At 36.7% G+C, this 27074-nt stretch overlaps 1 protein-coding gene across 7 annotated transcripts in view; it reads left to right on the top strand.

The window, feature by feature from the left end:
• The window catches only part of ARHGAP24 (Rho GTPase activating protein 24), a 662544-nt gene that overhangs the window by 466401 nt on the left and 169069 nt on the right, over positions 1 to 27074 (top strand). Inside the window, exon 1 of one of the 7 annotated variants that reach the window (XM_078445949.2) lies at positions 24694 to 26847. The exons of 5 other annotated variants lie outside the window; for them this stretch is intronic. The gene's annotated coding sequence lies outside the window, so the exon portion shown is untranslated. Of the gene's footprint in view, positions 1 to 24693; positions 26848 to 27074 lie in introns of those variants that run through there. One more of the 7 variants, XM_078445948.2, reaches the window with a different exon arrangement.

Genomic DNA, 27074 nt, shown 5'->3' on the forward strand with positions numbered 1-27074 from the left:
TTAATTGGAAATTTGTAAATAGGCAAAAATTTTTAAACATTCATTTCCAAATCACTGTGGCCTTTCTTATACTTTTGCAGTCAGAACCTGAAACAAACCTATTTGCATGCTAGTTTCTCACTCAGAGAGTATCTTTTAGGGACCATCCAGACTTTGTTAATTTTGGATTTTTAATATGACTACTATATATATATATATATATATATATATATATATATATATATATCTCCCAAAAGTAGGAGAGCTGTTTTCAATTAATATAGCATGGTGGAAAAAAATAAGCTAAGAAACCAATTTCTATACATGCATAAGATAATAGAAACATAACCCAAACTAAAAATAATTTCTAGTATTTCTTTGCTTAAGAACACTCAACTTACTGTATCTATATCTTACATTAAATCTGCTTTCACCATTCACATATATTCATCTTGGATAGTCTCTGGATCAATATAAGTGCACTAACTACTTAATGGTTACTTGGTTACATTGATCCATCACCAGAGAGTGATTAATGTCAATTCCCTGAGAGAAGGGTTCTCCACTGCATGTGGTGAGGTGTGTGGCATGAAACTAGTCCCTTACACTAAAGCCCTGAGTCAAAGTTGTGAAGTCTATTCAAAGGGGTTTTTTTTAATAATTTAAAGCATATTCCAGAGTATCACTATAATATTCTTGTGCATGTGAGAAAAAGTTTGCTAGAATTGGAATCAGTATTAATGAAGTTTGAATACTGTCTACTTTAAAATATATTTATAGGGCTTTCTAAGATCATTTAATCTTTATTAACCTTGTTACTAATTTTATGGATCTTATTTGTATCAGAAATCTTCCAGTGCCAGTTATAAAAACCCAGCTATAGCCAACATCAGCAGAAAGTGGATTTATTAGATCACAAAGTGGACAAGTCCAAGCGTAGCTCAGCCTTCAGGCATGGTGTATCAATCTGAGTCTAATCAGGAGAAAGAAACCATATAATAATGGGAATAAGGAAAGTTTAATATAAAGAAATATTAACTGTCACAGGGGATTTGAGTATCAAGTGATTGGCTCACGAATATAGGCATAGTAGATATAAGGAGTAGCCATGACTCCCAGGGGTGAGATTGAGCTCCAAGGAAAAGTCCACCCCTAGACTGAGATCCAGACCTTGTTCGATAGGGCATAGCCTTGGCTTACCGAATGTCTGAGACATCTGTGGTGTTATGCTGGCAGACCTTTATGGAAGAGTTCCCTTTGGAACTTGTCTGAAATGCACCCTCTAGGATATAAGAAAATTCATGGAGAGGTGACTCACTCATCGGAGGCACTTTGCTAACAAAAGGGCCCAAGGAAGTACAAAGGGAAGCTGCTGGCCCCTGGATATTCGAGCCAGTATGCACTGAAGATGTTTGATGCTGTGGAAGCCATTGTACACAGGGGAAGCTGGGTACTAGAGAAGCTGAAGGTGCTGCTGGCACCTGCAGAGCCAACACACGGAACCAGGAAGTAAAACCCAGTTTCTTGTGCAATGTTTCTCTGGGGCCCTCTACTGACAGTTTAACATGGTGCCAGTTGGCACAGGAAAAGTTTTTAAAGGGACCATATCCATTTTCACAGAGCAGGCAAAAAGGATTAATTTAGAGCAAATGTGGCAAGATCCAAAGATTCAGATGATGATAAGATTTGCTTTTTCTCTGTTTCTCAGTATTGCTTTCCTCTGTGTTGGCTTCATTCTTAGCTGGCTGCCTCAATGTTGTGGTACAATCACTTCGGCAGCAAAAGAGTTTTACTTCTTGGTATTGTAACAAATATCCCATTGTTGAGTTTTATTGACTTTGATTAGCCTGACTTTTGCTACATGACATCCTAAAACCAGTGTGGCTGGGGGATATAATTTTCTTTAAACCTTATCTAGCATTATGCTTCCCTACCTTTGCCCTCATCAGAATGCTATTACTGGTCCAAGGTAGGAGGTGTTGGGTAGACCAAAACCACTTTGAATAAATAGGGGTACTATAACTAGAAAGTTAAACTGCAGAATTTATTTTGTGCCTTAAAAAATGTGCCTTACATCCTTTTGAGCTTCTTCATTTTTGGAAAGATTATTTTTACAAGGTTATAGAGTTTGAATGCAATTTAGACCACCTAAGTTCAGTCAAATCCCTTGAGTTTACTACTAAAGAAAAAAAAAAACAATGTCAATGTTAAATTTTGAACCCAGAATTTCTGTTGAAATAGAAAAAAAGTTATAAAGTATAACATTTTTAAAAAAGATGAGAGGGTGTATTGACATAACATTCTGTCAGCAATAGCAGTATCTATGTGCCAATCTGATACAACTCAACAATACAAAGGAATGAACTACTGATATATAGTATACAGAAATTAGGGTAGACCCTAAAGGCATTATACTAAGTGAAAAAAAGCGATCTCAAAATGTTACCCACATCATGATTCCATCTCATACAACATTCTTGAAATGACAAAATTATGGTGATGAAGAACTAAGCTGTGATCTCTAGGAATTGAGGTTGTGGAGAGGGTGTGACAATAAAGGGGTAGCATGAAGGAGTTTCTTTGGAGTCCTGAAACAGTCTGTATCCATATTAGCAGTGGTTCCACAAATCGATACCTGTGATAAAATTTTATAGAGCTATATACTCTACTTCCCACCTAAAAAAACGAGTGCATGTAAAAACTGGCAAAGTACCATGAAGGTTTATGGTTTAATTAATAGTATTGTACAAATCTTAATATTCTGATTTTGATCATTGTATTATGGTTTTCAAAGATGTTCTCTTTAAAGTCAGTTATCATATGTTTTCACTCATTATGTGGATCTTGAGACACTTAACAGAAGACCATAGGGGAAGGGAAGGGGAAAAAATAGTTACAGAGAGGGAGGGAGGCAAACCATAAGAGACTCAAATACAGAGAACAAACTGAGGGTTGATGGGGGGTGGGGGACAGGGGAAAGTGGGTGATGGGCATTGAGGAGGTCACTTGTTGGAATGAGCATTGGGTGTGTATGGAAGCCAATTGGACAATAAATTATATTTAAAAAAAAGATTGTTCTCTTTAGAGGAAGCTGGTTTTGCAACTTCTATGCAAGGGTAAAGTTATTTCAAAGTAATAGTTAAAAATAGTAAATTGAGGCTGGATTTCTGATAATCAGAAAATTGAAAGTAAGTTTCCTTTCAATTTTTGATTTCTTCATAATGAAGAAAATTAATCATTAATAATTAGTTTGGATATTTAAGAAATAAAAAGCAAATTGGTGCTTAAACTATGGATTGTATTTTAAAAACCAAAGATATTTTAATAATATCTGGGAAAAAAACCCCACACACAACAAAAACAGCTTTAAAAAATACACACAATTAAGGAAAAAGGAAACTGGGAGTGAACCCTGTGGTCCTGGATTAGTACTGTGCTAGTGACTGATGATTGAGCTCCCACCAGCTCTTTGCTCCTGTGCAAGAGAACAGTTGCTCAGGTATGCATCGAAAGTAGGCCCCAAATGGTAAAATAATAGCATCTCAAACCATTGGAGGACAAAGATAGGAATCAGAAGGAAGAAAAGGAGGAGAAGGAGGAGAAGAAAAAAAGTTCAAATAGAAACTGACTCGAATGATGCAACAACTATCAGAATATAAATTTTATTTGTTTCATGAAGCATCATCAAAATGCTGTAACAATTATTGCTGCATAGCAACTGAAACAGGCTCTAGTGAAACAATGCTTATAACTATATGATCTCAATGCCTTTCAATGTTAGGAATTAAAAGAATTTTAGTGTTTGCCTTATGTATTATTCAAGAAAACTATAGCACAGATGGATTATTTCTTAGACATTCACAAGATGAAATTTCTAGTTCACTTTCATTTCCAGTTGAAATTTTTCAGTAAGAGAAAAAGGCAAATCACGTTGAGAAATTATTCCAATGAAGTATCATTTTTTTCTTGTTAAATACAAAATAACACAAACTTCTAAAGAACATACAGCTTGAAGATGAACATGATAAGTACAGATGAAATATGGAAGGTCGTGTCTCAGTCACTGATGTCCTGTCATTTTAAACTATCTACAGTTTTATAGGGTTTCAGTTTTTCTTTCCTTTTTTTTTGTTCTTCAAGGACAGCAATTTTAAAGTCCATAAAAATAACTAATTGGGTGATAAATTTGCTAAACCTATATTCTACTCTCAAGTCTTATATTCCCATTATAATGCCTTCCTGATTAGTAAGAGTCCTATAATTTTGGTGACTATATTTTGAATTCAGTGTAATTTTACATTAAGTAAAAGCCTGACAAAGATTTTCAAATCTAGCTATAATTAATTAAATATTAGCCAAGATTTTCCATATAATTAAAATATGATACCAGTCTTCTCTTCCACATGGCAGATGAGTTGCTCTGCTATGGGGATTTTGTTTCCAAGTAAAACCTGAAATATATTTATAGTGTCTTCCTTGGAACTTGTGAAAGGATTGTGTCTGAGATCTTCTAAATAAAATAAGAGTAACCAAAGAATATCTTTGGGACTATTACATTTCTCTGTACTCTAGAAATTTCTTGAAAATTATATAACTGTTCTCTGTAGATCAAACCATGTTGCATACACAGTAGCTAGAAATGAGACATCTATCTCAAGGAGGAATTATTTACCTTAGCAATACATTAGCCAGATTCTGTGAACCCATTTTTAGTGTATCCATGTATCACGGGTATATTGACTATATCCAAGTTCAAGAGAATGATGGAGAAGACCAGAACTCCAACACCACTTTGACTTGAGCTGAATTACTCTCATCAGTAACATCATTATCTTAATGAAATTAAGAAAAGCCAAATGACATTTGGAAGGTGACTTGGTGAGCCTGGAATCTGAAGGATAGGCATTTAACATAACAACTGTGTCATAATTAGACTAACCCACTTCATAATAGAGGTGAACTTGGTGTTAGATTGAAATAAATGAAATCCCCTTTGTGGGCAATGTTTGGATGATAATTGATAGCATTGGCTTCTTGGTTTCCAAGGGTTTCTGCCAGTTGCTACATATATCTGATGGAATTACTTAACCTTTCAGAACTGCATAATACCTTCTCTTAAAGGTTGTTGCAAAGACCAATTAATTTGACATTTAATATGTACTGCCTATGTAAATGAGTCTCAAAGAAGATAGTTCCCTCCACATCCACTGCCTGTATCACTTTTAAAGATAGAAAGAGTTTTGAGTTAAGAAATGACTTTTCAGGTACTCTTTTCCAGCAACAGTGGAGTTCAACTTAAGAGTTCAACAGGTACATGTCCAGAGAGATAGTCAAACTTCATGACTTGACATATATAAATGGTGAGTAAAGAAAAACAATACTTTAGTATTAAATGGAAGGAGTCAAGACAAATAGATTAAAGTAGTTAATGTATGAAAAATGTTTGAAAAAGAATTTTTATAGCAAATCAAGGTAGTTTTGATAGGTAGCATATTGAAATGCAAAAGGTCAAGGAATTCTAAGTGAGACTGATATGCTTTGGAATTCCTGACTCTTTAGCAAAGCTCATGGGAGTTATTTAACACCTATCAGTTTCTGTTTCCACATTGACAAAGCAATAATAATTATTTAAAAATACTTGACGAAGATAAAAACAAATGATCTATTAAGGTGTATTGATTGTGTGACACAGAGTGGGAACATGTAGTTCTTAGCACTGTATGTTGTAAGCACATTCATGTAAACTTCAGAATACCAGGATGATACATCTGGATCTGGCTTCTGTGCTTGTTGAGGCTTATATGTGAGTACATGGGTAGTTACAGTTACCCCTTCTACTGGTTGAGTTTTCCATGAATACTAGAAAATACTAGAGCTATAGAGTGTGCTTAAAAGTGTGCTAAACTGCTGGTAACATTTTTCTTAGTTAAAATAGAGCTTAATATATTTTCTGACTACTATGGATCCCTACCAGGGCCTCCTCCCCATTGTTGGGGTGAAGCAGAGTACAGTCAGGAAATGCTTTCACCAGACCACCAAGGAACTAGGTTAATACTGATACGTACACCTTGAAATATTTTTTGTATCTTTATTATGATGCTCATGTTGCTATTGTTCTCCTCCTCTTCTTCATCCTTCCCTCCTTCATCCAGTCTTCTTTTTTCTTCTTCCTCTGCTTCTTCGCTTTGTGTTTGCATATTTCTCTTCTGTTTCATGGGCTGGAAGCTTAATTTACTTCCAAACCTTTTTAAATGTTGAGATATTATTGTGTTTCTAGAATTTATAGCCACAATATCCCTTCTGTCATTTACTCGGGTTGGTTATTTAAAAGGTAGTTCACACCTCCTTTCTGAGTAATTTACTATGCACCCTACCACGGGGCAGGGGTCATATAAAATGACTTTAAAAGTTGTGTGCCGTGGCTCTTTGCATATTTTTATTAGAGTGAGAGGCTCTTAATGGTTTTGAAACATTCTCATTTATAACAAATATAAGCATTCCATTTCTAATCCCAGCAAGAAATTATTTTTATAAATAGACAAATTTTTTAAGTAGGACTTTATGAAATAGGACTATATGTATTATTAGATTTAGGAAAATCTTTAAAGTTTTGTAGAGTTTATTATGATGAGCTTTATAGTAACAAAGTTTGGTACGGAAGGAAGTGGAGATCTAGTTTTTTTGGCCCCAAAAACTTTGGTGCATACTTTAGTGTTTCTTTGCTGCAGCTCTTCCCCATCTTTACAGGAGGTCTTATACGATATTCTGTACTTCTATCAATAGTTGCAATATATACTAAACTATAATATCCTATGCAAAATTTAGATACAAATTCTGTATAAAAATGAGATTTTTATGAATCACCAAAAAACACATAATGATTTAGCTGAAAGGAGATTGTTTGTCTTCGCTTTAAGAGAGCTAGGTAATACTACCAACAGTACCTAAGTGATTTGGTTTATTTAAAGCACACACACACACACACACACACGCATACACACAGTCACACACACATGGAGTAGGCAGCTCAGAAATACAAATCAAATTACTAGGCTAGAGAAAGATGTTTTCACTGTTATATCACAAATCGATGGATTTCTGAGAAATCTCAATTATTTTTTAAAAGCTATGGCATCTGTAACAGGGCTTTGTATTTGTCAAATTATTTTATTTTATTCTAATGAAATCTGTCTATTCTAGCTCTTTCTTAAGTTTTTCTCTTGTAGGCATTAGCAATAGACAGTGGTCTGAAATTGCCAAAGGACAGACAATATTCAAAAGTCCCCCTCTGCAAATCTGAGTTTAAATATCCAGTGTTGGAGATGGAACAGGGTGCCTGCCCTAGCTTTGGTTGTTTGTGTGTGTGTGTGTGTGTGTGTGTGTGTGTGTGTGTGTGTATGAATCAATGGCTTCTCACCATTTCTTTTTCTTTTTCTCTTTGGTTATAGTAGGCTGCCATATTAATTGCAGATACATTCTGACAAAACAAGAATAAAAGTGTGAGATTTATTTGAGTTGCAAGTTTATAGCAAACATGAGTGCAAGTTGATTAGGGAGCCTGCAGTAAGACTGATAGGGAGAGTCTCATAAAAAATATATCATCATTATACTTTTGCATTTGAAACTGTTGAAATGCCTTCATTCCTTGCAAAGTGGATGACTTTGACAAAGGATCTGGCTGTTGCTCTTCCCCTTCTCACCACCATCCCTTCTCCTTGCCTCCCTTTTAAAAAATGGTAAAGGTAAAGGTGCTATTTAGGTCCTGCGAGAGTTCAGTGTGGGTGAAATGGAATAGTCCTTCAGAGCAGTCAAGATGATTATCCAGCCGCTTTGACAAATTTGCCAACATCTGTTCTGGAGTCATTTTTGCTGCACCAATCTGCCATTAACAAACAGTAAGGACTTTAATTAACTGAGAATACCAAGGAGTGAAACTCTGATAAAATGGCACCATCTGGAATAGAAAGATGTAAAATCCTCTCCTCAGCCGTGTTGATAAGGGATTATATTAAAATGTGTCTTGATCACAAACGGTTCCCCTGCTGTGTAGGGTTAGTACCAAAGACGTTATGATTTGAAAGACTTTACTCAGGTGTGCCAGCACATTAAAATGTAAATTTTCTGAGCTTCAGATTTTTCTTTTGGCCTTGTGTTAATGCTCCATTAGCACTCATTAATTTTGCTTGCTCCACAAAGAGTCATGTTGATCAACTTTGAGCTTCAAGAAAGAGGTCAGCCAGAACCTAGCAGCGTCCAAACCCTTGAGGGTTGTTCTTAACACACTTTTTGGGAAATTTAATGCACAGTCAGAATAATCTCTCAGAAAAATTCACTTGTGCACATAATCAAGGAATTTTGGATATGATTTCAGGGAGGGCTTCCTAGGCTCTCTGAAGGCCATTCGTGCTATATCCACGGCTCCCAGATTAAATACCTCTTCCTCAGACGAACTCTTATTGTCTCTTATATAGGCAGCATTATATCCATTTTATTCCAAAAGCTTACCTCATTTAACTGCTTCATTTGTCCAGACTTTAAGATTCCTCAGCAAACATGATGTTTGGATTTCGAAATTAAACGTGTTCCAACTTGGTTTAGTCTAATGGTTTCCAACTGAATATATTTCACTACTGACCGGAAGGAGTGATAAATTAAATGGGTTGTAAGTCTTCAGTAGGTTTCCACTGATCCAACGTGAGGAACAGGGGGTAGAGCTTGAGGTTGATTCTCAGAGAATGTATGTTTGGGAGATTCCGTCACCTGCTTCTTAACAGGGAAACGATGTTCTCTGCCAATGAAGTTAAAGTTCACTGCGGCTTAGTTTGTAGAGCAGGGCCATTATTGAAACCATTTTGTATTTGGCAGCAGTGTTTGACAATCACGAATTACATGGCCTAAATTATACATTCTACTTCTCAGTGCATTTGAGAGAAGGCTTTAGGGAACAGTCCTAACATGCCTGAAGTAAATGACATACTCAATTGTGTAATAATTGTTCTCTATGGAAGTGACTTGTTTTCCTAATTGGGGTTAGGTTAGGAATTCAGGGGAAGGTTGCTACATGGTCCCTTGATATCTGATAAGACAAGTACAGAAATGAGAGTGAAGAAATAAAGATTTTTCACCAGGTCTCTCATTAAACTATTATTATTTTCATAAATTCATTTGGATAATCTCTAGTTCTAATTTTTCATCTGTAAAATGGAATACAATATATTTCTAGAATTAGGTAATTAAGAGAAAGCTAGTGACTCTCTCAAAATAGGCAGTTTTGCTACATATGGCTTTTTCCCAATACTAATCATTTTACATCAATCTGGATAAAGACCTACATTTTTTCAGGTGGTAGAGAAAAACCTAACAGAAGACCTATCTTCTACAGTTCTAGAACAACTATATTTACCTTTTTAACCAAATCAAAGGCCCTTCGTTGTCAGAAAAATATCTCCAACTAATATTACTGTCTTCAAGTTAGAGAGCCTTGTATATTTTGCAAAACTTTAAAATATTTGTTAACAGTGTAATGTTAACCTTCTTACTGACTCAGTGCCAATCAGTTCCATTGTTTTTCTAATTATCTTAAATCAAACTGAAATTCAAGTCACCAGGATATTGAAGAAATAAAAATTCAGTCTTAGCCATTATTGTTCCTCCTCATATCATCTTTCCCACTCCCAAACATGGGGCTGTGTTAAAATTTCATGGACAGGACTCAGGTCTTTAACTCATACCACGCTGAAATGATCAATGACCAAACCACATAGTGTCCTGATGATGGATGATTCTGCTGCTTCCATGCCAAGATCACTGGGGCTTTGGGTCTTTGTCCAGCCTTGAAGCCCAGAGGTCTAGGGACCGGCCAAGAGCTGTGTCATGTCACTATTCTCCTCCAGTTTTTATTCTCTCCCTGGGACATTTAAGCCCCAATATTTCAGTAACTTTTCTGACCTTAAGGGTGGCAACTTTGGTCTCTCATCTACTATGCATTTTTCTTTGTCTCTGTCTCTCATCACTGCCCACCCCCTCCCCCAAACAATTTTCCTTTCCATGAGCCTTCATAAACACAAATTTGATCTCTCTCTTTGGGAGCCAAAGAGTTTTTCCTTACTAACTAACTAACTAACTAACTAACTAACTCTAACACCTATTTTTATTTACTTGTTAACAGTTTTACAGAGTTGTTTCTTCTTGTCATGAAAGAGACTGGATGTCCCATCTTTCTTGTATTTGCCCCCATTCCAAAAATGTGCTTCTTACTTCAGTGTGATACTTTTGAAAATATTAGGTAGCAGGCATCGATATAAAGCAAGATCCTCAATGTTAAATAAGTCCTAGAGTTGATGAATCGGCATTTTCAGACCTTAGCATTCAAGTTCGGTGTCCTGGCAGGCAGTGACTACCTCTCTGATCAGCACTGTTTTCTTAGTTAGCTTCCTTTCAACCACCCTACCACGTTACCCTTTCTTCTTTCAGTGTGAATCCCTCAGTCACTGACATCTTATTTCCTTGGATGCTTCTTCAGTTGCTCAGGTAAAAAGGAATTATGCTGCTAGTTGCCAGCGTTTCTTAGTCTATCCCAGGGAGAGGTAGTCTGAAAGCTACATTTCTAGATATTCTAAAGTATTTCCTCCCCTCTGGTTCCCCTCTGCCCATTTATAATATTTTGTTCCTAAATGTTTTCAGAGAGAAGGAAGATCAAGATAAATTATCCTAACCGTGTGAACTATGAATCTAGAATTAAAGAAAGTTGGCCCTGGTGAGGCAGCTCTTTCTTAGTCTTGTTTTGAGATTCTGAATTTTACTTTTCATTCCTATTCTGTAATCTAAATGTCCATATGTTAGTCATTATCTGCTTTAATTATAAAAGAAAAAGACCGAAAGGAATAGCAATTGAGTAAAGCAAAAAAAATAAAAAATAAAAAAAATTAAAAAATAAATAAATAAATAAATAAATAAATAAATAAATAAATAAGGCTTTCTTTGATGAGAGAAGTTAGATGATTTTAAAGATTAATCTGTGAACAGAAAACAAGCTTTTTTTACATAGGAACTGGAGATTATGCCTTCTTGGAAGTCATGGAAAGGGTCACTGTAGAATCATTCATATAATCTCTCCAACCCTTCATCAGATTTAAGGTTAGTAGCTATCATAAGCCTTGGGTAGAAAATCTTTACCAACAACACTCTTAAAGTTTTGGGGAAAGGCCAGCCCTATGGTTAACAAGTCTAGGACAGAAGGGCATTTTATTAATACAGTGACAAACAGGATCAAAGACAGATTTTTCAGTCATCACTATAAACATTTATTGACATATATCTAGCCACCATTGTTAACATCTTTTTTTTTATTATTTTAATCACCCAATGCTCATCACAATAAGTGTACTCCTTAATCCCCAACCCCTATTTTACCCATCGCCCCATGCACCTCCCTTCTGGAAACCATCAGTTTGTTCTCTATGGATAAGAGTCTGTTTCTTGGTTTGTCTTTCTCTCTTTTTGCCCCTTTGCTCGTTCATTTGGTTTATTAAATTCGATATATGAGTGAAATCATATAATATTTGTCTTTCTCTGACTTACTTCACTTAGCAATATACTCTCTAGCTTTATCCATGTCATTGCAAATGGCAAGCTTTCATTCTTTTTATGGCTGAATAATATTCCATTGTGTGTGTCTATATCTATCTGTATCTATATCTGTATCTATATCTATCTACATCTATCTATATCTATATCTATATTTATATCTATATGTAATCATCTATATATGTAATCATCTATATATATATCATCTATATCTATATCTATATCATCTATCACATCTTCTTTACCCATGTATCAATCAATGGATACTTGGCTGTTTCTGTATCTTGGCTATTGTAAATAATGCTGCTATAAACATTGGGGTGCATGTATCCGTTTGAATTAGTGTTTTGGTATTCTTTGGGTAAGTACTCAGCAGTACAATTGCTGGATTGTAGGGCAGTTCTTTTTTTAACTTTTTGAAGAACCTCCATAGTGTTTTCCATGGTGGCTATACCAGATTGCATTCCCACCAACAGTGCAAGAAGGTTCCTTTTTCTCCCCATCCTCATCAATACTTGTTGTTTCTTGTGTTGTTGATTTTAGCCATTCTGAGAGGTGTGAGGTAATATCTCATTATAGTTTTGATTTGAATTTCCCTGATGATAATGATGATGAGTGTCATTTTATGTGTCTGCAGACTCTTTGTATGTCTTCTTTGGCAAAATGTCTGCTCATTTCTTCTGCCCATTTTTTAGTTGGATTATTTGTTTTTGGGTGTTGAGTTTTATAACTTCTTTATGTATCTTGGATACTAACCCTTTATTGGATATGTCATTTGCAAATACTTTCTCCCATTCTATAGATTGTCTTTTGGTTTTGTTGATTGTTTCCTTAGCTGTGCAGGAGATTTTTATCTTGATGATATCCCAATAGTTCATTTTTGCTTTTGTTTCCCTTGCCTCCAAGGACATATCTTAGAATCACTTTTGCTGTATCCTAGAGGCTTGGGACCATTTTTTTTCATTTCCATTTGTTTCTATTTAGTTTTTAATTTCTTCTTTGATATCCTGGTTGACTCATTCATTGTTTAGTAACATGTTATTTAACCTCCAAGTATTTGTGATCTTTCTAGATTTTTTCTTGCTCACTTCTAATTTTATAGCATTATGGTTAAAAAAATGCATGGTATGATTTTGATCTTTTTCAATTTGTTGAAGTTTATTTTGTGACCTAATATATGATCATTTCTGGAGAATGTTGCATGTGCATTTGAAAAGAATGTGTATTCTGCTGTTTTAGGATGGAATGTTCTGAATATATCTGTTAAATCCATCTTACCTAGTGTGACATTCAAAGCTATTGTTTCCTTGTTGATTTTCTGTTTAGATGATCTGTCAATTGATGTAAATGGGGTGTTTAAAGTCCCTTACTATTATTGTAATATTATTGATTAGTTTCTTTGTGTTTGTTATTTTTTTTAAGTTTATTTATTTATTTTGAGAGACAGTGTGCATGAGCAGGGGAGGGGCAGAGAGAGAGGGAGAGAGAGAATCACAGCATGGAGCCCAGTGCAGGGCTCAGAGTCACGAACCTTGAAATCATGACCTGAGACAAAATCAAGAGTCCGATGCTTAACCGACTGAGCCACCCATGTGCCCCAACTTTGTTTGTTATTAACTTTTTTATGTATTTGGGTGCTCTGTGTTGGATGCATAAATATATACAATTGTTATATCTTCTTGTTGGATTGTCCCCTTTATTATTATATGGTGTCCCTTCTTTATCTCTTATCATAGTCTTTGTTTTAAAGTCTATTTTGATCAATCTAAGTATCGCTACTCTGGCTTTCTATGACATCCATGTGCATGATAAATGTTTCTCCATGCCCTTCACATTCAACCTTCAGATATCTTTAAGTCTGAAATGAATCTCTTATAGGGATATAAGATCTCTTATAGGGATATAAGATCCCTTATAGGGATATAAGACCCATATAGATGGGTCTTGTTTTCTTATTCACTCTATTGCCCTATATTTTTTGATTGGAGCATTTAGTCCATTTACATTCAAAGTAATTATTGATAGATATGAATTTATTGCCATGTTGTTACTTGTTTTGTGGTTGTTTTTGTGGTTTTTCCCATTCATCACTTTGAATATATCATGCCACTCCTTTTTGGCTTAGAAAGCTTCTGCTGAAAAATCCTCTGGTAGCTTTATGGGGTATCCTTTGTATACAACTGTCTTCTTCTGTCTTGCTGTTTTTAATATTTTTTCTTTACCATTGTATTTTGCCATTTTAATTACAATATGTCTTGGTGTGGATCTGTTTTTGTTGATTATATTGGGGGTTCTCTGGGCTTCATAGATCTGGATATCTGTTTACTCCCCCAGATTAGGGAAGTTTTCAGCCGTTATGTCTCCAAATAAATTCTCTGCCCCCTTTCTCTCTTCTTCTGGGGTTCCTATAGTGCAAATGTTATTACATTTGATGGAGTCCCTGAGTTGCCTAAGTCTATTCTTGTTTTGTGTAGTTCTTCTTTCTCTCTTTTGTTCAGCTTGATTACTTCCCATTACTCTGTCTCCTAGGTCATTAATTCATTCCTCTGCTTCTTCCAGGCTGCTGTTCATTCCATCAAATATGTTTCTCATTTTGTTTATCGAGCCCTTTATCCTGCTTTTTCATTCCTTATCTCTGTGTTAATGGTCTTACTGATATCCTCCATTTTTTTTCTCAAGTCCAGTGAGCATCCTTATGATCATTGCTTTAAATTCTCTATCAAGCATGTTACTTATATCTGTTTCAAAAGGCCTTGGCCTTTTCCTTTATTTGGGATAAAATCCTCTGTCTTCTCATTTTGTCTAAGTCTTTTTGCCTCTTTTTCTGTGTTAGGAAAGTCAGCTACATTTCCTGTTCTTGAGGGTAATGGCTTTATGAAGAAGAGGTCCTACAGTGCCCTGCAGTGTAGTGTTCCCTGTTCCCCAGGGCCTGGTGCTTCAAGGAATGTGTCCAATGTGTGCTGTGTGTGCTCTGGTGTTGTGTCCTGGCTGCTTCATTCTTCAGGCCAGTCATTTGCAGAGGCTCTTTTTGCCTGTTGCGGGCAGTGTTTGGTCCCTGGCCTGAATGCGGTGCATTTTAACTGGGTGTGTGCTCTTGTCTTCTTGTGAAATGAACCCTGTTGTCACTTGCACCAGAAATGAAGCCTTGCAAAACACCCTCATCAGGAGACACAGTGCTGGCAGGGGTTTGGGCTGATCTTCTGAAGGAGGGAGTTCGACATGCTGGGACTGAGGCAAGCTTGACTGGGAAGAGCGGTTCCACTGGAGCACGGGGTGTGGTGATGGGTCTTGTGTAAGCAACTTAGGTTGCTTCCTAAACATCTGGTTCCTGCAGATGGCTCTGTGTTTATGATAAGAGGCAAGGGAGGTGAATGGTGCCTGCCAGTTCCTTTGTTCCTGGAGGGGTCTCTACATGAATGCTGCCTCTCTGTGACAAATTCCAAGATGAACAACTAACCTCCCCACTGTGTAACCCAGGCACTCTTCAGATCATTGTTTCCATGCTGTATGTCTGCATGCTGTTTGCCCTGCCTTCTCACCAAAAGCAGCCCCAATGCCTATGGGCTCTATCCCAGCCAAGCCCTTTAAAACTCCAGGCTTTAAGCCCTGCTGATTCAAGAACTCATGAAATTTGGGTTCTCTCGCTTTCTAAGTCAATTGCAGTGGGGCTTCCTTTTACCCATGCACTCCCCTGTGTGCCAGTGTGTCCCTCACCCTTTTCAAGTTCGCTCTCCACTGCAGTGGCCATGATCCATTTCTCTCTCAAGCCTTATCTCCACACTTCCTACCTTCTTCAGTGTGACCTCTTTTCTACCTTAAGTTGTGAAGTTTGTTCTGCCAGTCTTCAGGTTGATGTCTGGGGCATGTAGGATGATTTGGTAGTTATCCAGTTGTATTAATGGGACAAGGTGATCCTAGGGTCCTCCTACTCCACCACCATCTTTCTTCCTCCTCCCCATTATCAACATTATTAACATTTTATGGATTTCTGTATTACATATTGAAAGGAGTTTAAATTCAAATACAAAACGAGCCCTTCCATTTGAATAAAGGTGAGAAAGAAGGTATTATATAAAATTAGGAAAAGAAACAATCATATCTAGCTAGTTATATTGAGATTCATATATCAGGGTGTTCACTACATAGACAATAAATGCATTATTCGTGTGATTCATTAAATAAGTATTTTAGGTAAGACAGAGAAATGCTTTATTTTATTTAATGCTTAGTCACTTATAAAAAGTGACAATGCAACTGAATATATTTGTACATGTAGAAGTTTATTTACCATTCTCCGCTAAAGAACCCCTTCCCTTTTTTCAAGTACAGAATCTACTGTGGACTTCCAGTGCTCAATTCTAACACCCTTTATTGTTGTATAAAGTTTCTGGCTTACAGAACATCCTGGAGAGGCAGTCTTAGAAGATAAAGGAAGCTGTTGGTAGAATGGCAAGAATGGGACTTTTCAAACCTGAGGAGTGATAAGTGGTACAAGTGGGTTAGTTCTGGGTAGGGGGGAGGGGAAATGCCAAAGATAGACTGCGAAGGGCAGGGAACATGTATGCCTAGCAATGAGATTTCTCTTTCTCTCATTTCTCTGTATTCAACTCCCAGCATTGAAATATCCCCTTGGGTCCCCCAAAGGTATTTTGAAAGTACATGGTCTTTGGAGTTGAATCCTGATTCATCACCTGCTAGGTATGTAATTTGGGGCAAGCTACTTAAATTTTTGAGACTCAATTATCCTCATCTGTAACATGAGGATTATAAAATGAGATAAAATGAATCTATCTCTCAGGGCTGTTGGGAAGATAATAAAAATGTATGTAAAATCCTTGGAATATAACTAATGCTTAATAAATGGTAGACATTATTACTGAGAGTTTCTTTTTAAAAATTTCAGCTTTGCTTTTGATATAAGTGAATTACCAACTTTGTTAGTATCTTCTTCATCTTTAATTTTCAGCACCAAATAGCTCTGTGACTTTGAGAAATGCCCTTACCCTTTATATGATTCAATTTTTTCACAGATGAAATAATAGGGATAATATCTTGGGTAACACTGGAGCTCTGTAAGACTGTGGTGCTATCCACTTTGTTTTTGATCATAATTAAAGCAAGGTACAGGCACATGCACTATATTTCATAATGTGGCACAGCACAGGCCTCAGCAGCATGGACTCTGGAGGCAGTAACCTGAATTTCTGCTTATAGTTCCTCCACTTAACAGGGCTGAGTGATCTGTCAAGTCACTTTGCTCTTTTATGCCTCAGTTTCTTCCTTTTCTGGACTTCTTTGCACAAATTAATTTTCCAATGGTATTATAGAGAGCATCTTTCATCCTCAAACTTCTGTTGCCTCATATTCTAGTGGTGCTCTACTTTCATAATGCTATAAATGGTCCTAATAAAAGTATTAAATTGTTTGACTACAAGCTGGCTAACCACCAACATTTCATTCTCTCACCCCAATCAAACAAAAAAAAATGTTTCTAGGCTGTCATTTTTCTTTTAGTTATAGAGCTATAGAATTATTATAGCAAATGTTTACTGGAAATTTGAGGTATTGCCACAAGAAATTAAATGTTAATAAAATCATTGACACAGAAAAGAGAGTATGAAGATCTCTTAATCAATACTGTCTCAGTATTTCCATATTCATGAAAGGTTTGGAACACTTGGCTTCCTACATTAACCCTCTGCTCTAGTGAACAGGAAAAATATTGTTTAATGAATATCTTTAACTTAGTAATAAGATAAAGATTTGAACTACGTGGCCACTGGCATCTTTTCTAATGCTGAGATCCTATGATTTTTATGTCTTTCTTGAGAAGTTTATTGGCTATTAAAAATGGCAGCATCTGCAATGATCCCTAGACATGTAACTAGTGTGGGTCAAAAGGCTTTGTCCCAAGATGCTGAGTTGCAAATTATATAAAATATTCTTAATAAAAATCTTTAAGTGATGCAAATCTTAAAGCTTTTCTTCCCGTTAGCAGATGTTTTCCCATTATTCCTCATCCTAGGGGTGAGTTTATCCCAGAACTTGAGATTCAGCAACTACTGAATATGGATGGAGATAGTCTTGGTCAAAGGCAATGAACTTCCCAGCCCAGAGAGACTTGGTATTCAAGGAGTGCACCCTATTATCTACCATCTCCACTGCCTCTTATATTCATGCCACTTCTAAGTTGGTTCCACTCTAAAATTTCATTTTTCTAACATTCAGGATCACAACAGGGGGTGATTGTTTTTATCATCAAAAGAATCTCAATTAGATGTCAACAGATCCCTTTAAATACACCCCACCCTGCTTCTAATATAATTGAAACCATAACATTCAAAACTTTCTTGAGGAAGTATAAACTTTGTTTTGTACATCTTTTCATTAGGAAGAAATAGGCCTCCACTTTAGCTTCCTTTCCTATTCTTCTTTCTCCTCAGTGACATCATTTGTTTTTTCTTCTCTACAGCCAGTTAACAACATTTATTGATCCCCGTTGTGGGTAGAGATGTTTATTACCTCCACTATTGCTTGTGCCCATTTGTTCATTCCTGGTCTTGCCCTCTCTCTCAAGATGTTGCAATAGCCCTCTTCATAACAGATTGTTTGCCATTATACAGATTCTTTTTTGTTGTTGTTTTAATGGGGAATGCCATGGGACTTGTGGAAGAAAGTAGTTATCAGAAGAAATATTTTGAGAACCACTCTTGAGCCAGTTTGAAAAGTTGTGCAGCTAAGGAGGCTGTCTTGAGGGCTTATGAATTCAGTTTTTTGATGTCCTTCCTTTATACTGTGCTTTATGAATAAATATTGGAATGAATTGATGGTAATATGTCTTTATATTATGCTATTATTTATACTTCCTAGCAGGAAAAGCTACGGAGCTCATTTTAAAATCAGTGATAATCAATATAACACCAAAGTTGCAAAATTTAGAGCAGATTATATAATGACAATTCCTTAGATTCTCAGTTTACGTGCCATTTCAACATCCACTATCTGGGTGGGATCTCATTTGACAGGTAAGGAAATTGAGACCTAGGGAGGGAAGTGATTTGCCCAGGATTGCTCAGTTGGTAAGTGGCAGAGTTCACCATCAAAATTTAAAACCAAAAATATATGGCTATGACTTAACTATTGAAAAGTAAAATGCTCGATTTATGTGGATTTGGTCTTGCTATTTTTCCAGGTGCTCAAGTGTTATTTTAGCAAGCAAACAGATAAAGCAGTAGCAAGTGAATGAATCTTAGGCTGTGTTCAAATATTCTTGACAGGTGTCAAGCCTTCTATCTACACCAAGGACCCAAGTCTGCCATTTAATGAACAGGATGATGTTTGTTTATTTTCTTTAAGCCTGAGTTCTCCACCAACTGGTTCCTACGTCAGAAAGATATATGAAACACAAACAAAAGTGCAAGTAAGGCCTATCATCAGCAATTCAATCTCACCCCCTGGTACCCTGCTCACCTTAAAGAAATTTATATTGACATTACGGAAGAGATCTCCCTAAATTATGTGCTAAATCAAGATCATATTTTAGAAGACAATAGATTTTCCTGGTCACATAAAGATTTTAGCTTATCATTCTGCTTCTTGAAATAAGCACTCATCCCCAAATTATTATGATATTGTCATGAATGTATATCAGGCTGTTTATATTTGCACCATATCCGTTCTCTATATTTGAGGTTATACACATACCTGCCATTTCCTCTATCTCCTTTTTTAATATTTTAAAAATGAGTGAGACTATTCTACATTTTCCATACGTTATAATAGTAGAGCATCTAGAATTTTTTTATGTGTGCTCATGAATATTTTTAATGCAAATAGTGAGAGTTATGGTGATAAAAGCTCTGGAGACTGAATTTTTCCAAGTACAGAGATTGTAAACATGGTGAATTTGCTTTATCAAGAAATATGCCCAAACATGCTGATTTTTTCTTTTCTTGTCTTTCCTTCCTTCCTTCCTTCCTTCCTTCCTTCCTTCCTTCCTTCCTTCCTTCCTTCCTTGCCTTCTTCTACATGGTAGTAATGGCCCTTGTAAGACACTATAAAATGGAAAAAGATCGGGAAGAAAATAAACTTACTATAATCTCAGTATCTAGAGATTAAAACTTCAGGTTTTTCTGTATTATTAAATATATAATATAAAATTCAGATAACATTATATACACTGTTTTCTAATATACTTTACTCATTAAATGTACCATAAAGCATTTAAAAGCTCCTAAATAGTGCTCTAAATTTCATTTATTATTCTACTATGACATATCTTGAGAAAGAAGAACAAAGCTGGAGGGATCACAATTCCAGATTTCAAGATATACTGCAAAGCTATAGTAATCAAAACAGTATGGTACTGGCACAAAAATAAAAACAGATCAGTGGAACAAAATAGGCAGTCCAGAAATAAACCCTTGCTTATATGGTCAATTAATCTACAACAAAGGAAATAAGAATATGCAGTGGGGAAAAGATAGTCTTTTCAATAAATGGTATTGGGGAAAAATGGACATCTCTATGCAAAATAATGAAACTGGATCACTTTCTTAACACCATACTCAAAATTAAACTGAAAAAAGATTAAAGACCTAAATATAAGACCGAAAGCCATAAAACTTCTGAAAGAAAACATGAACAGTAAACTCTTGGACATCAGTCTCAGTAATATTTTTTTGGATCTGTCTCCTCAGGCAAGGGAAGCAAAAGCAAAAATAAACAATTGAGACTATATCAAAATAAAAAGCTTCTGCACAGTGAAGGAAACCATCAACAAAAGAAAAAAACAACCTACTGAATAGGAAGAGATATTTACAAATGTTATATCCATAAGAGGCTAATATCCAAAATATACAAAGAACTTAAATAACTCAACACCAAAATACCAAACAGTCTGATTAAATAAAGGGCAGAGGACCTGAATAGAGATTTTTTCCAAAGAAGACCTACAGATGGCCAATAGACACATGGAAAGATGCTCAACATCACTAATCATAAGGGAATTACAAGTCAGAACCATAATGAGATATCACCTCACACCTGTCAGAATGGCTAGAAAAAGACAAGAAATAACAAATGTTGGCAAAGATGTGAAGAAAAGGGAACATTGTGCATTGTTGGTGGGAATGCAAAATACTATAGCCACTACAGAAATGCATATGGAGGTTCCCCCCCAAATTAAAAATAGGACTACTATATGATCCAGCAATTTTACTTCTGCATATTTATCTGAAGAAAATGAGAATACTAATCCAAAAGGACAGGTGCACTCCTACGTTAACTGCAACATTATTTGTAACAGCAAAGATTTGGAGGCAACCTGTGTCCACCAGTAGATGAACGAATGGATAAAGAAGATGTTAATACACACACACACACACACACGCATGCACGCGTACACGCACACAAGAATATTACATGGCCAGGAAAAATATTATGTAGCCATTTGCAATAGCATGGATGTATCTAGAGGGTGTAAATGCTAAGTGAAATAAGTCAGACAGACAAAAACAAATACCATGTGATTCTACTTATATGTGGAATCTAAAAAACAGACAAACAAGCAGAAACAGACTCATGAATACAAACAAACTGGTGATTGACAGAGGGGAGGGAATTGGGGGACTGAGCAAAAAAGGTAAAGGGGATGAAAAGACTTCCAGTATGGGCACCTGGGTGGCTCAGTAGGTTAAGCGTCCAACTTCAGCTCAGGTCATGATCTTGTAGTCTGTGGGTTTGAGCCCCGCATTGGGCTCTGAGCTGACAGGTTTGGATTCTGCTTTGGATTCTGTGTCTCCCTCTCTTTCTGCCCCTCTCCCACTCACACTTTGTCTCTCTCTCAAAAAATGTTTTTTTAATTAAAAAAAATGTATAGAGTTAAAAAAATACTTTCAGTTATAAAATATAATAAGTCATGGGGAGGTAAAGCAGGGCATGGGAATGTAGTAAATAATGATGTAATAACTAAACAAATGATAGCAACTAAAAACACTCAGGAATTCCTTCCCCTGTGTTCATAAAGGGATAATTTCCAGGGTTTTTCCCTCTTTATGCATTCTTGTAAGTATTTCTTTTTCAAAAACTTCTTGAATGTATTTAGGAAAGCTTTCAGCAAAACCAAGGCAGTGATTCATCACATCTTAGAGTAGAAAAGGCATTAATAGGTACATCTTTTTGCATCCAGGAAAAATTACCATTCAATAAAAAAATTATGTTTAAAAATATAGTAAATTAGGAAGTGTTCAATTTCATGATTTTAACTATATTTGGAGTAAGAGACTTCACATACATATCTTTAAGCATCCACACAAAATGCTTGAAATGCTAAAAACTTATACCTTTCAGATTACTCTAAATTTTTCCCAAAGCGACCTTTATTGTTTTAACAGTAATTACTCTCCATGGCTAATAGGTATTATCATGTGGGGTTGTTTCTAAGGCCTAAGGAAAGGAATCGAATTAAAGGGAGTGAAAGGGAAAAATGTGTTAGAAAAATACTTTTTCTCTTTGGTTGCAAATTGGAAACAACTCCATCCTGCTTATCCATGAACCCAGTTCCCTCCAGCAGGAGGGATTCTATGGATTTCAAGCCAGACCTCCTTGAGTATGAAGGTAAACACTGCCACTAGACACATCAGGAAGATGTCATTTTCTTTCTCTCTTTCTTTCTTTCTTTCTTTCTTTCTTTCTTTCTTTCTTTCTTTTTGTGAGAGAGATACAGACACAGAGGGAGAGAGAGGGAGGGAAAGGGGCAGAGGGAGAAGGAGAGAAAATCTTAAGCAGACTCCACACAAAACACAGGGTTCAATCTCATGACTGCGAGATCATGACCTGAGCTGAAATCAAGAGTCAGATGCTAAACTGACTGAGCCACCCAGGAACCCCAGAGAGATGTCATTATTAACCAGAACATCTTATTTACTTTCTTCACCTATTACTAATGTTGACCCCTGTTTCCAAATGCCTTCTTCTTCGTACATTTGAACTTTAACCAAGTTTCTTTTCAAGATGTGCTTCTGAAACAAGGATTTCAAAATTTAAATAAAGAAATGAAAGTTCTTAGATCAAGAAAGTGAGGAGGCAATGTGCTTTTATTTCCTCCTGTGGAATTACACTCAGGCAAACACTACCTGTGGTGTTTGAAAAGCAAAATACCTTAATGCGACAAATTTATAATTCAAAGAAAGTGCCAAAAACTGTTTTCATTTGTATTATTTATGACATGAGAGATAATTGAAAGCTTGCTTCAATAGTTTCTTTTCTTTCTTTTTTAAAAAAAAATAATTTTGACTGGCTGTTCATCCTTTTTTTTCATTCAGAAATAAGATGGGTTTGGGAATGAGACAAAGCAGCCTTTTTACTTTACCAAATGTTGTATTTGTCATTATCAGCTTCCCAATAGATTCACTCCTTTATTTCACTTCCTCTTTAGTTAAATATGATTCCATGAGAACAAGGGGGTTGTAGTGAGTGCCAAAATGTATATTGTAAGCAAAAGTAGCAAGGAAATGAGCAAGTAACTGAAGGTCCCTGGTCTACTTTTACGTGGGTTGATCGGTTGTGTAGGATGCTGTGGTTTTGTTTTTTCCATTCATAATTTAACTTGAAAAATTGATATTAAAGTACCTGCATTTATTCCCTTTTTCCACTATTTATTTTGACTTATTACTAACTTAGTGGCCCAGTTATACTTTTCTCTTTAATAAAAATATCTGAGACAAACTGATTCTATCTGCAAGACTGCCAGACGAATCGTTTTCTTTCTAAAACTAGATTTAGGAAGAAGGAGAAGGCTAGTTTTATGAAGGCATTTTGGATGGTGCACTTTGCAGATGGCAATGTTAAAAGCAGAGGTATAATTAGACACTGGCATTCTCAGAAAAGATTTCGAAAATCTAGAAAAGGGAGAGATCAAAGGCAGGAATATAGGATATGATATGAATTGGCTTGCATATACAACTTCAGCTGGGAATGCCACTTAAAAAGGGGACAGCCAAGGGGCCCCTGGGTGGCTCAGTGGTTAAGCGTCCAACTTGGGCTCAGGTCATGATCTCACGGTTCGTGGATTCGAGCCCCGCTTCAGGCTCTGTGCTGACAGCTCAGAGCCTGGAGCCTGGTTCGGATTCTGTGTCTCCCTCTCTCTCTCTATCCCTCCCCCACCTGCACACTATTTCTCTCTCTCTCTCTCCCTCAAAAAATAAATAAACATTTTAAAAATCTTAAAAAGTGGGGGGCAGCCAAAACAGATACCATGTAGGGCTGCAGTTTGGTCCCTGCCTCTGCTTTCAAATAAAATAGGTAGAACGAATCTGACATTTTATGAATATCCTCAGATCCAGGGGACTGAAAATTATGACTCTTCTACTATACTCCAAACTACAGTTGAAAACATGACTTTCCTGCTACATTTAATGGTAAGACATTACCTTGCTTTCTTGTGGGCATTCCTAAGGATCAGTAATTTAAACAAAATAAAATACAATAATGCGTTTAGTGGATGTTGAAAAACAGAAAGCTATTCTGCTCTAGAGAAAGACCTCAGAATCTGCTTGAAGACCTCAGAAACAATTTGAAGACAGGCAGGATCAAATTATTAAAAAAAAGAATTGTTTGCATATATTAAAATGTTTTCCCTGTATCCTACAACAACTGTATTATTTAAAAAATCAAAATGCGTTTTCCTAAAAAATGTCTGCACTCCTTATAAAAGTTAACTTGCCCAATAAATAACCTCAAGAAGTTTCATTGAAAATTTGCCTTCTTGCCTTCCCTACCCCCACTATTTGAAAACCAAATTTTATTTCCTTTCTATTTCCAAGAAAGTTATAAATAAACCAATTTTCTCCGAATATGGGACTCTAGGCCATGCTGACCTCCACAGTAATTTGAGCTCCACCACTCACCAGTAACAATGTGCAGGCTGTTTCATTTCATCTGTGAAATGGGGATAATAATGACTACCATGTAGGACTACTGTGAGCATTAACTCAGAGAATATCTGTGAAGCTCCCAGCCCTGTGTGTCTCGTGAGACAGGCGCTCACATTGTTAGTTCCTTTCTGGTTCCCCATTAGTCTCCCTTCTTCTTTTTTTTTTAAATGTTTATTTATTTTTGAAAGAGAGAGAGAGAGAGAGAGAGAGAGAGACAGAGTGTGAGCGGGGGAGGGGCAGAGAGAGAGAGGGAGACACAGAATCTGAAGCAGGTTCTAGGCTCTAAGCTGTCAGCATGGACCCTGACTGGGGGCTCCCAGCACCGCGAGATCAAGACCAGAGTCAAAGTCTGACACTTAACAACCTAGCCACCTAGGCGCCCCTAGTCTTCCTTCTTGGTTCCCCCCTCCCTACAACCAGCTAGTCTCTAAATAATGCATATGTAATTGTTAGAACACCAGCACGAATGCCCAGAAGTGTTTGTTACTGAATTAACTCAGCAGTGAATCTGGCATTGCACCCCAACCTTTCCCCTTCCTCAATCCCTTTGGGCAACCCCTCCCTCAAATACCTGAGCTACACCCTGACCCCAGGTGAACTGTGAAACTGGCTATCACGTGAGCATTTTCTCTCAGGGTTTCAAGCTGGTCTGGTTCTGCCTCAAAGACCAGACGGAGCTCACGTGCTCATGTTGCTCACAATTAACTGACTCTGGACATGTGGTCACTGCCATCAAGACCCGCCCCAAGGAGAACAGCAGTTCAATGAAATCTTAAACTCTATTTATAGACCACTTGAAACAAACACTTTCCTGTGAAGCCTAAGGAATCCTTCTTGAGAACAGGAAAGTAATTCACTAGTCCCAGTACTAACAGGCAACTGAAGGGAGGAAAATGCAGCAAGTCTGTGCTTTTCCAGTGTTCTACAATTTACAAAGCATTTGCTTTTGCTTGTTCTCCCATTTCACCCTGACACCATCCCAGGAGGCAGACAAAGCAGACACTAGTAAAAAAAAACAAAACCCATTTTATAGATTACAAAACTGATGCCTGGGAGGTTCAGGGAGTTGCTTACATTCATATGGCTGGTGAATGGTGGTGGTTAGAGAAAGAGGGGAGAGGAAAGTGGTAAAGGGAGAACTGTTTTCTGTTCATGCACTCAACCTAAACTTCAGTAAGTAATTATTTACCAATAAGAAAAAATACACAGGCAAGATAATTGTTTCAAAATGTACCTGCAAGCTTAAAAAATTGTTCCTTCTCCACTTCTAATAGGAAAACCAAAATATGAGAAATAAACACTCAGGGAGATTCTCCAGGGAAACATTTATAAACATGTTTGTATCTGTCTATAGCATATACATACAGAACATACATACATAAAATACATACCTGTATTTTAGGAAGAAATTCCTTCTTGAAACCTCTCCAGATTAAAATGTGCCTATGTCAAGACTAATCTTGAAAAAGATGATAGGAATTTTTACGAGAAATTTTCATTGATTCTGCCAATCAGCTCTGAATATATACATCTTTACCATCTTTTTAGTGTGGGAGGGTGTTTGCATAAGTCCAGTATGTGCATAAAAAGCAAGACTTCACTAATATGAATTAGTTTATGGACCAGAAATGAGTTTGCTCTATAAAGTTATTTTATTTTGATTTTAGTAAATAATTTTTAAGCTTTGTTACCTGGAAAGGGTATACAAAAACTTTTTGTCTTGAGAAGTACGTCTGGATAATTTAGAATAGCTACACTAAAATCTGTGTGTGTGTGTGTGTGTGTGTGGAGAGACAGAGACAGAGACAGAGACAGAGACAGAGATTGAGGGAGTGAGAGAGATTACGGTTTAAAGAGTACCGCTGGGTTAGCAAATTGGCTCAGTGCCACTGGGGGATTTTCAGATTTACCAATTCTCTGCCTATTGTTGCAGCTCTGATTTATGGACTTTGGAATCTCTTGAAAGGCAAAGCGTCTGGAGTTTAGGGTCTTTCCTTGCCAGTCCCTCCATTTCCCCTATACTGTTTTTGCCCATGTTCACCTTGTGGCGACCTTGCAGGACTCAGCGTTTTTACCTGAGCTCAGTAGCTGGGGAGCCCACTAGTGCTGGGGAGAGGGCAGTGGTTTCCATTCCTGGGTGATGGAGTCATGGGAGAAACTGCAGCGAACCAACGGAGAGTAGGACCGGAGCCGGGCTCCAATGTGCTTTAAGCCGCTCAGGACAGAGCAGCTGTTCTGGTCTCCCAGCCTGCAAGTGCTGCCTGCATTTGTCACTGACCACTGAAGTGTGTGTTTGTGCAAGGTGAGAGCTGGGTGCTTTCTCATTAATTTGGAGACAAATTGCCAGGTATTGCTGTTTATTGTGTTTGATAATTTGGGGATATTTAGATCACCACAAAGCCAGGACCTAGACTGCGTGTGGTTTTATTTATACCCTTGTTTTCTGTCACGATCCATTCAGCTCTCCACAGTGTCAAATTGTGGCAATGGATTGGACACAGTGCTGTTCTTACACTGAAATGTGATCAGTTTAGTGCTGTTTTCTTGGAATTTTTTTTCATTAATTGCTGCTGC

The sequence above is a fragment of the Panthera onca genome, chromosome B1 (assembly GCF_046562875.1).
Source record: "Panthera onca isolate mPanOnc1 chromosome B1, mPanOnc1 haplotype 2, whole genome shotgun sequence".
Lineage (NCBI taxonomy): Eukaryota > Metazoa > Chordata > Mammalia > Carnivora > Felidae > Panthera > Panthera onca.